Source organism: Tupaia chinensis, unplaced genomic scaffold (assembly GCF_000334495.1).
Source record: "Tupaia chinensis unplaced genomic scaffold, TupChi_1.0 Scaffold145093_1, whole genome shotgun sequence".
NCBI lineage: Eukaryota > Metazoa > Chordata > Mammalia > Scandentia > Tupaiidae > Tupaia > Tupaia belangeri.
The window spans coordinates 116,270-126,292 of NW_006204954.1; the positions used below are offsets into that span (position 1 = coordinate 116,270).

Below are 10,023 nucleotides of genomic sequence, written 5' to 3' on the forward strand. Positions count from 1 at the left end.
CCAAGGATGCTCTCGCTGCATACCTACAGCCCAATTTGCAAAAATACTTTCAGGTAGGTTTTCTATTATTAAAGTAATCATGCTTACAGTAAAATAATAATATTTTGAATTCTGAGAGTATGAAATAAAAGTAAAATTCTCTCCCCGCCATTCCCCACCCTAGTGCCCCTTCATTAACATGTTCTGTGTGAGAAGGGATATCGTGGCAGTTAAACGCCTAGGCTGGGGGGGCAGGCGGGTGGCATGGTGGTTAAGGTGCTGGACTCACACGTGGCCAACCACAGTTCGAGTCCTAGACTTGGCAGCTCGCTTTCTCATTTTCTCTCTCTCTGGTGAGTGCACAGGCCCTGTAGCAAGTTTTAAAATAATAATAACAATTTAAGAAAAAAAAGCAAAAAGCCAAGGCTGCCTGACTGTAGCTCTCACTTCTGCCACTAACTAGTTATGTGATCCTGAGCTAGTCATATACAGCTCTGTGCCTCAGTTACCCCATTGGTAGAAATGAGAATAACTGTAGTTCCTACCCAATATGGAAGATTAAATGAGTTAAAAGGCATACATATAATAAGTGCTAGGTATGCGTTGGTTATTATCTTTTCAGGAAAAATATCTATTTATTTATAATTATGCCCCTAGACACACAGCATCGATACGTGTGTACCTTGTTTTTCTCACTGTTAGATTTTTTTTTTCTATATCAGCACATATAGATCTGTCCTGTTCTTTATTAAAATAACAGATTATTCTACTGGGAAAATGTATCTACATATATAGTCAAGAAATACTTAGAGCCAGCTGGTGGTATGGTGGTTAAGGGAGCTAGATCTTACTTGACCAACTTCATGGTTCAAGTTCTGGACTCAGCAGCTTGAAAACAACACTAGAAAAAAAAAAAAAAAAAAAAAAAAAAAAAAAAAAATTACAAAGTTGTTATGTTATGTCAGACCTTATGAAAAATGACAGAAGAATCTTGCTTATGGAACAAATCTTATTGCTACTTTTACTGGGGTTGTGTTAAATATACAGAATGTAGGGGACACTGACATCTTTGTTATTTTCCTATCCAAGGACACCCGTATGGCCTTGTAACAAGACTTTTTAAACGCATTGTCGATTTTCAAATTCTTGTTTCTTTTTTAATTGCCAGACGGCACATGTGCTCACCAGAGAGAGAGGATAAAACAACCCCCAAAGGGGTATGACCATGCTGCAATTCTTTCTCTTCCATTCTCCATCCCATTGAGATTTTGGGCACATGTGCACACATGCCTAGTATGTTTTTTCAAACCACTGGGTTTGGGACTCAAACCATAGGATTGGGGCTATGTGGGACCCAGCCCCCTTAACCACAAAGCCATGGGACTGGCCCTGTGGGGAAAATGTTCCTCCAGTGTTCTCAACTACTCCTATCATTTCGATCATTCCCCAAATCATATTTATGGGCCCAAATCTCTCTGCTAAACTCCAGGAGCACCTATCTAACAGCCTGATGATTCAGCCACTAATTCCTATTTGAGTGTTCCACCTTTTCAAACTTAAGTAAGACCAAGCAGAAATCGTCCCCTCTTCTCACCCAAGCCTGCTCCTTCTCTGGTATTGACCATCTCAGTCATCTGGTTCCACCAGTCACCTCAGCTTCTGTCATCATTTTTTTTTTTAAAGAGAGATTTTTATTATAGGTGGGGCCGGCAGGTGGTGTGGTGGTTGAGGGTGCTGGACTCCCACATGATCGACTGCGGTTCAAGTCCCAGACCTGGCAGTTGCTTTCTCTCTCTCTCTCTCTCTCTCTCTCTCTCTCACTTTGTCCCTCTCTGGTCAAGTTAAAAACAAGTAAATAAATAAGTAAAGTTAAATATTATAGGGTGTGTGTGCTCATCCAAGAGACAGAGAGAAAGAAAGTGAGAAATCACCTCAGAGGAGCTGGCCACACCACAATCCCTTCTCCTCCTTTCTCCTTTTGGTATTTTGGGCACACATGCACACGTGCCTGGTGTGTTTTAAGCCGTGAGATCTGAGACTCAACCGCCATCGACATTTTAAAATATCTGTGGGATTCATCCACTTTCGTCCTTTCTGCATCACCCTTATGGCTTCCTAATTTTTGGTCATTACTCTGGTTTTTATTACTGCTCCTCTCTTCCCATCTTCGCCCCTCGATCTGATCTCCTTCTGCTGACAGAGCTGTTGCTCAGACATGAAGCACACATCAGTGCCCACAGCCCCGAGCCTGCAAACCGACCAGAATGCTGGGCTCTCATTCTTCCATGCCCTTCCACGTCCTGGGCCCATTGCCCAGACTGCAAGACTCAGGTCTAATATCATCCACTTGTGGAAGTTTTCCTGCACTTTTTGCAGTTACATCTCCCCTCCCCAACGCCCCAGCCTCCCCAGCACCCCGGCCTCCCCAGCGCTCCCTGCTCCTCCCTTCTCTGATAGGTGGCTACCTCTCCTCTCTATTCCCTGCTGGATCAGTCTTCCCATTATCTTTGCACGTATCACATATTTCTGTGATCATTTTTTTTGGTCTGCCAAACACTCCCCACTCTCCAGACTTTGAGTTTCTTGCCAGTGTGGCGGATATCTGGTTCATTTTTGCATTCCACAGCGTACAGCACAGGATCAGGTGTATGGAAGCACTAATAAATGAATTAACAAACAAGTGAGTCAGAGAGGGAGACTGTAAGATCACCCAAGAGTTGAGCCTTGTCTGGTTTAACTGTCCAAATAATTATTCAATTGTCTTTATTTCACATTAAAAATTTGTGGGACCAGCAGTTGGCATAATGGCTATGTCTCTGGACTCCCATGTAGTCGATCACGTTTCAAGTCCTGGACCCGGTGTCTTAAACTCACGCTGGGCATGTGTGCATGCATGCCCAAGATTCTGAGAGGAGAATGGAGGAAAAGGGATTGCGGCATGGCCATCCCTGGGGGTGGGGGTGGGGGGGGATTTCTTGGGGGTGGGGGTGGGGGGGATTTCTTGTTTTCTGTCTCTCTGTCTCTCTCTCTCTTTCTGGCAAGTGCATGCACCCTACAGCAAAAACCTCTCCAAAAAAATTTGTTTCATCGAAGTGGGAAAGAAAGAGAAAGAAAGGTGTATGAACAGACAACAGTCACTTTAATGAATATCAAGAATTCACATTTTGGACCAGGTAGGGGTATAGTGGTTGAGGTAGTTGAATCCCACATGGCCGACTGTGTAGTTTGAGTCCTAGACCCGGTGGCCTGAGAAGCAGCTGAGCAGGACCATGTGTGTTGCAATCCTGAAAGGAGAGTGGCCACCCACCCCTGTTGGGAGGGGGGCTGCTTTCTTGCCTCCTCCACCCGTGTCTGTCTTTAGTGAGTGCACATGCACTGTAGCAAATACAAAATTTATAAGAGAGCTCAAATTTTGAGGGCTGGCGCAGTGACAGTGGTTGGGCTTTGTGTGTTGGGGGATGGATTCCATATGGCCAATTATAGTTCAAGTTCTATCCCTGGCGGCTTGGGAATCACGACAGGTGGGCTTGCCTACATGTCCCAAATTCTGGTGGCATGGAATCATGGAGGAGAAGGGGTTGCAGCATGAGATGCTCCATTGGGGGTGCTTTCTCTCTTTCTCTGTCTCTCTCCCGGGTGAGTACACGTGCCTCTAGCAATAAAAAATAAAAAAGAAGAGTTTGAATTTTGAATGAAATATTGTCAGGTTACATTGCTGAAGTTAAGATGCACTAAAATTGGTAAATCTTACAGATTATGTGTGTCTCAGTAGTGTTATATTTAAATCATATTCAACCACAAAATAATTTACTTGAAGAATTTAAATGGCAGTTAAAACCCTTAATAGAAAAGATAGTGAAAAATTTAATGTTGTCACTTGATTCCAGGGATGGAAATGTGGCTTCTGTGGCCTGAACGCCAGGGGTTCAAAAGCAAGGCCCCTTCCCCTCTGCTTCTGCTTGGCTGCCGCAGAGTTACTGTTTCCCTTGGTACATGCTGCCACCCAGTGTCTGGATCCAGGACTGCACCTGGGAGCCCTCTAATTCCAAGAACGTGCTGGAAAGACTGTTTACAAGTCTTTCTTCAGGCGTTTATCTTTGATATAAGCCAGCCAACCCCAGCCTCTGCCCTTCAGGAGGCTTTCAGAAATAAGGACAATGTCGTAAGGTTCAACAAGACTCTGTCAGGCTAGGAACAAATTTACAGGTGACATGAAATCCCAGGACAGGAGACATACCTGCTTATAGCACAGAAGGGCTGTTCTGTGCAGCTCGCTGGCTTAGTTTTTCAATTTTTGGCATGCCATAACCCTTAGGGGTAAAGGTCAAATTTCACATCCAAGACAGTGCGCAAAGAATGAGGGAAATGGAGATATCAGATTGGGGGCAAGGCGTGTTGAAAGTAAGGACTATTTTTTTTTTTTTTATTTTGAGAGGTTTTTGCTATAGGGCGCATGCACTCGACAGACAGAGAGAAAGCAAGAAATCACCCCCCAGGGGGGATTGCTATGCCACAATCCCTTCTCCTCCATCCTCCTCTTGGGATCTTGGGCATGCATGCACATGCACCAGGTGTGAGTTTAAGCCACCAAATCCGGGTTTCTAACCGCAGTCAACTACATGGGAGTCCAGCGACATAGCCATTACGCTAACTACTGGTCCCAAAAGTAAGGACCATTTAAAAGGAAATAACGCTAATACAAATCCTTGAAGGAGGGAGTAAAAAGAGTAAAGCTATTTGAAGGTGAGGGGTTGGCCATGGAGCCTGAAAGAAAGGAAATATGTGAAAAATACACCTCCTCGCACTCAGGACACCTCAGGGGTCGGAAACGCCAGAAAGTTCTGCCTGGAACTGCTCTAGGGCTGAGACTGGAGTCATGCAGGAGCCAAGGTGTGTCGGCCTGAGTTTCCAGCCTGTCTCTGTAGAGCTTTATTCAAGTGTTATGTCATTTTTTTGCAATGACATGGACAAATCTCAAATACTTAGAGCAGGAGGGAGGGATCCACGAAAGGGCATGCGGAAACGGTTGGGGCAATGGGTACATTTATTGTCTTGATTGCAGTGATCGTTTTACCGTGTGTGCATAGTCAAACTTATCAAAGTGCACATTGTAAATACAAGCAGTTTATTATATGTCAATCAGAAGTCAAAGCTACTCAACACAAGAAAAAAACTTCCCCCAAACCATGTAACTAGGTTACATCAGAACTGAGCTGAGGCTCAAACCCATGTTTCTCTGACAAATATATAAAATCAGACTGCCATTTAAAATAAGAATTATAGGTGCCAACAGATGCATGGTGGTTAAGATGCTGGATTTTCACATGGTCGATGGCGTTTTGGGTCTCAGACCTGGCGGCTTGCTTTCTCACATTCCCTTTCTCTTGTTGTCTCTCTCTGGTCACATCTAAAAATGATAATGATAATAATAAATAAATTAAATTAAACAAATAATTCTTAAACATAAGAATCATAAAGACTATAGAAACACTCCCCAGATTTTTTCAATGAAAATAGCAAAAGAAGCTTTGCGCAGTGGCAGTATCGTAGCCAATGAGGTTTATCCGAGGCATGATTATTGCTAATTGAAAATAGCAAAAGAAAAATCATGTTATTGTGTAGAAAAGAAAGAAAATTCAAATACTTTTAATAGTTGTTTAATATAATTATGGATAATTAAGAAATTCCTTAATGTCATTAATGCATCATATTTTTAATTAAAATATTTTAGAAATATAATATTTTAAATTGTAATCCAGCTCCATTTTAGGCAATAGCTCTCTTTTTTTTAGGTTTTTACCATAGGTTGTATGTATTTACCAGAGAGAGACAGAGAGACAGCGAGAAAGAAAGTGAGAAATCACCCTCAGGGGATGGCTACACTGCAATCCCTTCTCCTCCTTTCTCCTGGGATCTTGAGAATGCAGTCATACACACCTGGTATGATTCTCAAGCCTCCAGGTGTGGGACTCGAACAGTGGTTAGCCATGTGGGAGTCCAATACCTAAATACAATGTCACCTGCTGGCACAGGCAATATCTTTTAATGTATAATGTTAATTTTAAAACTTAGCATAGGGGCAGGCAGGTGGCATGGTGGTTAAGGCAGCTGGACTCCCACATGGCTGACCACTGTTTGAGTCCCGGACCTGGCAGCTTGCTTTCCCACTTTTCTTCTCTCTCTCTCTCTCTCTCTGTCTGGTCAACTTTAAAATAATAAAATAAAAATAAAATAAAATAAAATAAAATAAAATAAAATAAAATAAAGACAATGAATAAAATGAAATAAAATAATACTGAAAAACTTAACATATAAAATTCTAGATTCTGGGGCCAGTAGGTAGCATAGTGGTTAAGATGCTAGATCCCACATGGCCAACTGCAAGGTTCAAATCCCAGACCTGGAACCTTGAAAAACACACTAGGCATGTAGGCATGCTATGCCTAAAATTCCAAGAGGAGAAGGCAGAAGAGATGTGGGGTGGCCATACCCACTGGGGAGTGATTTCTCACTTTCCCTCTCTCTCTCTTTCTCTGTCTCTCTAGTGAGCACATTATAGTAACAAATAAATTTAATTAAATATTATTAATAGATTTAAAATGATGGTGTTATGTTTTATGTATGCATAAGAAAAAATAAAGGAAATATTAAAAAATGTTAGGGTTTTTTTTTTTAAAGGGTGTCTTTTCCCCTATTTGTTATTTTTTTCTTGGCATTCAAAAAATCTTTATTAATTTTTTATTTTTTTATAATAAAAAATGGAATGAAGTGTTTAAGAAATGATAGTGTTAATAAAGCACCTGCACCACCAGATGTTGGTTTTCTACAGCATTTTCCAGTTTACGAAGTACATTTCACATGCACTATTAAGTAGTAAATATTTTCCCAGAGACAGACAGCTTTTCAGATTCTGGGGCCAGCAGAATATAATTCAGAACAAGTACTCAAACTATTACTAAAACAGACATTGTAGATTATTATTAAATAGTAAAACCACCATAGCTATATGATGTCCTGGGTCTCATTTCGCACAATATAAAATTACATCCTTCAGCTAAATGACCTTGAAACTCTCTTTCCTTTTTGAAGAGTTTTGATTCTAAGTTGACCTCATTATCACTCATGGCCAATTGCAGTTCAGGTCCTAGTCCTGGAGGCCTGAAAAATGTCCTGGGTACATGTGTGTGCATCCTGACAAGATGAGCAAATGGAAAAGGGATTGTGGCATGACCACTCCCCATTTGGGGGGGTGCTTTCTCCCTCTCCCATGAACTCATGGACCCTCTGAAAAAAGAAGAAAAAGCTTAAAAAGTTTTGTTTGTTTGTTTGTTTGGGTTCCTTTTTAGAGTCAGATGTTTATTTCCTTCACATGGGACAGCTCACAGACACAACACACACAAACATCGGCACCGTGGGAGAAGGCAACACCCTAGCCTCGGAGGGATCTTGGCCACACAATGGCAGAGGGTAGAGGAAGATGGTTTCTCTCTCCTACCCCCACTGGGGCCATGAGTAAGCTCCACCCCTTCCACCTTTCAGCCTCGGAGAAGCCCCCTTGGTGACACATTGAGCTCCAACCATTATTGTAAATGGAAAATGGATGGGCCTGGTCCCAACCGTTTCTGGGAGAAGATACAGTTTGGATGAGGCCACAAGGGCAGAGGACCCATCAGAAGCAGGGGCAAGGTGGGGTTAGTTACTCGGCTTCTGGGCTGCCCTCTGGCTTAGCAGGCAGGGTAGGTGAGATGATAGGGCTTATTTGGCATTGATGATGTCCACGAATTTAGGCTTGAGAGAAGCACCACCCACAAGGAAGCCATCCACACTGGGCTGGCTTTCCAGCTGCTTGCAGGTCACCCCATCACAGAACCGCCATAAATGATATGGTGCTCCAACCCACTACGATAGAGAGTGAGAAAGCATTCCTCATGGGGAATGATTACATCCCAATACTTTCTCCCAAATTTCTCTCTGGTTTTGGAAGTTTGGGCACACACGCGCTCGTAGCATGTTTTTCATGCTACTCCCACTGGGTCTGGGACTTGAGCCATGGAGTTGACCATGTAGAATCTTGTTTCCTAAACCACCATGTCATGGCTGGCTCTTAATTCTAAAATTTAAGGATGTGAGTGTGCGTGTATTTGTGTATTCTTGGCATCACACAGGAAAGCAATTGGGAAAATGACATGAAGGTCAAAGGGCCCTTTCTGTCCAGAAAAACATGTTTAGAGAATTCACTACACATTTCTGCCAGAAAAGTCAGATGTCTCTGCTCCAGATACGCCCTTCTTTAAATAATTTCTTTTATGCTTCTGAGTTTCTGCTGAATTAAAGGTATTCTATCCCTTTCTTTATCTGTAGGCTAAAACTGAGAGTTAAGAAGAGGAATTTCAAAGACAAGAGTTTAGTTCTTAATTTCCCTCACATGAGTTAAACATCTGTTTCCCTGAATGAAATGAGAATATTTCTGCAATTTGCTTCAAAATAATCTATTAGACGGGAGGTAGCTAATATGGTGGGAAGTGAGTAGGAAAGACATTAAATAGGACTGACCATGAGTCGGTGAGTCATTGGGCTGGTGGTTGAGTATACGGGAGTTCCTTAGACTATATGTCTGGAAATTTCCATAAAGTTTACACACACACATGCACAATTTACATTCCTGTCAGCATGAGAAAAAAGTTAACAGAATTGAAATTATTTCATCAGAGGAAGAGAAGTAAAATAATAGCATTGACTCTATGGAGGATTATTGGTAGAGGAAAAATTGATCACTTGTTTTTTGTCATTGCTGCCATAAGGTGAAGGAAAATGACTTAAATACTACTAAAGGCATAAAGAATTCCCCAGCCATAAAGACTATTAAACATTGAAATAAGTTAGTAAGAATAGACAAATAAGAAAATTCCTTCTCTGAAAATAGCATAAAACTGAGTTGTTTATATGATAACAAGGAGTAGAGCATTAATGCTTATTATCAATTCACATTTGTTCTTGGGTCAATGGAAGTCCATGAATCTTGATCTGAATCTCAGTCAGCCATATTGGCCAGACTGATAATAAGCAGGCAGGATGTCTCTGGGCAAGTGGCATGCCTCTATGCGCTGGGTCTGAACCTCAGTTCATGTTTACTGCAGGACCAACAGTTACGAGCAAATCCTACAATTACACTTCTACTGTCAGTGAAACCACACCCCTTCTTGACAGTGATGCCTTAATGAGGCTCCAGGGGTAGCCAGCCTTCAAAACGGCCCCCAGTGATCGTTGTCCCTGGTACTCTCACTTTTATGTAGTCCTCTTCCACCCTAAATAGAGCCCACCTGTGTTCCCAATAGGACAGAGTGAATGACTTCAGAGGTAAGGGCAAAAGTCACCCTGGATTCTGCCTTGCTTCCTCTTAGATCACTCATTCTGGAGGAATTTAGCTGCCATGTTATGAGGATGGCCAAGTAGCCCTAGGGAGAGATTCACATAAAAACTGAGGCCAACTTGCCGAGCATGTGATGGAGACTCCTGAGAAGTGGATTCCCCACTGTGGTCAAGCCTTCAGATGACCATGAGAAACTGAAAGCCAGAAGCATAACTAAACTGCTCCTAGATTCTTGTCCTAGAGGATCTCTACGAGATAGTAAGTGTTTGTTGTTTTAAGCTCAATGTGGAGGTAAGTCGTTATGCAATGATAGATAACTAAATAGCTTGTTAGTCAAAGGTTTAGAGTCCTTTTTACATGACTCTTTAGAAAAATGATGCAATGTAAATAGATGGGAACCAGCAGTTAGCGTAATGGCTATGTCAGTGGACTCCCACGTAGTCGACCGCGGTTCGCGTCCCAGACCTGGTGTCTTAAAACTCAGGCAGGGCGCGTGTGCGTGTGTGCCCAAGATCCCGAGAGGAGAATGGAGGAGAAGGGATTGTGGTGGCATGACCATCCCCTCTGGGGGGTGATTTCTTGCTTTCTGTCTCTATGTCTCTCTCTGTCTGTCTGGCACGCGCCCTATAGCAAAAACCTCTCCAAAAAAAAAAAAAAAAGATATGTTTCTTTTA

General features: G+C 42.3%; 1 pseudogene; it reads left to right on the forward strand.

The window, feature by feature from the left end:
* Positions 1-5,503: 5,503 nt before the first annotated feature.
* LOC114005982 (uncharacterized) lies at positions 5,504-5,633 on the forward strand (annotated as a pseudogene).
* The last annotated feature ends 4,390 nt before the right edge of the window (positions 5,634-10,023 follow it).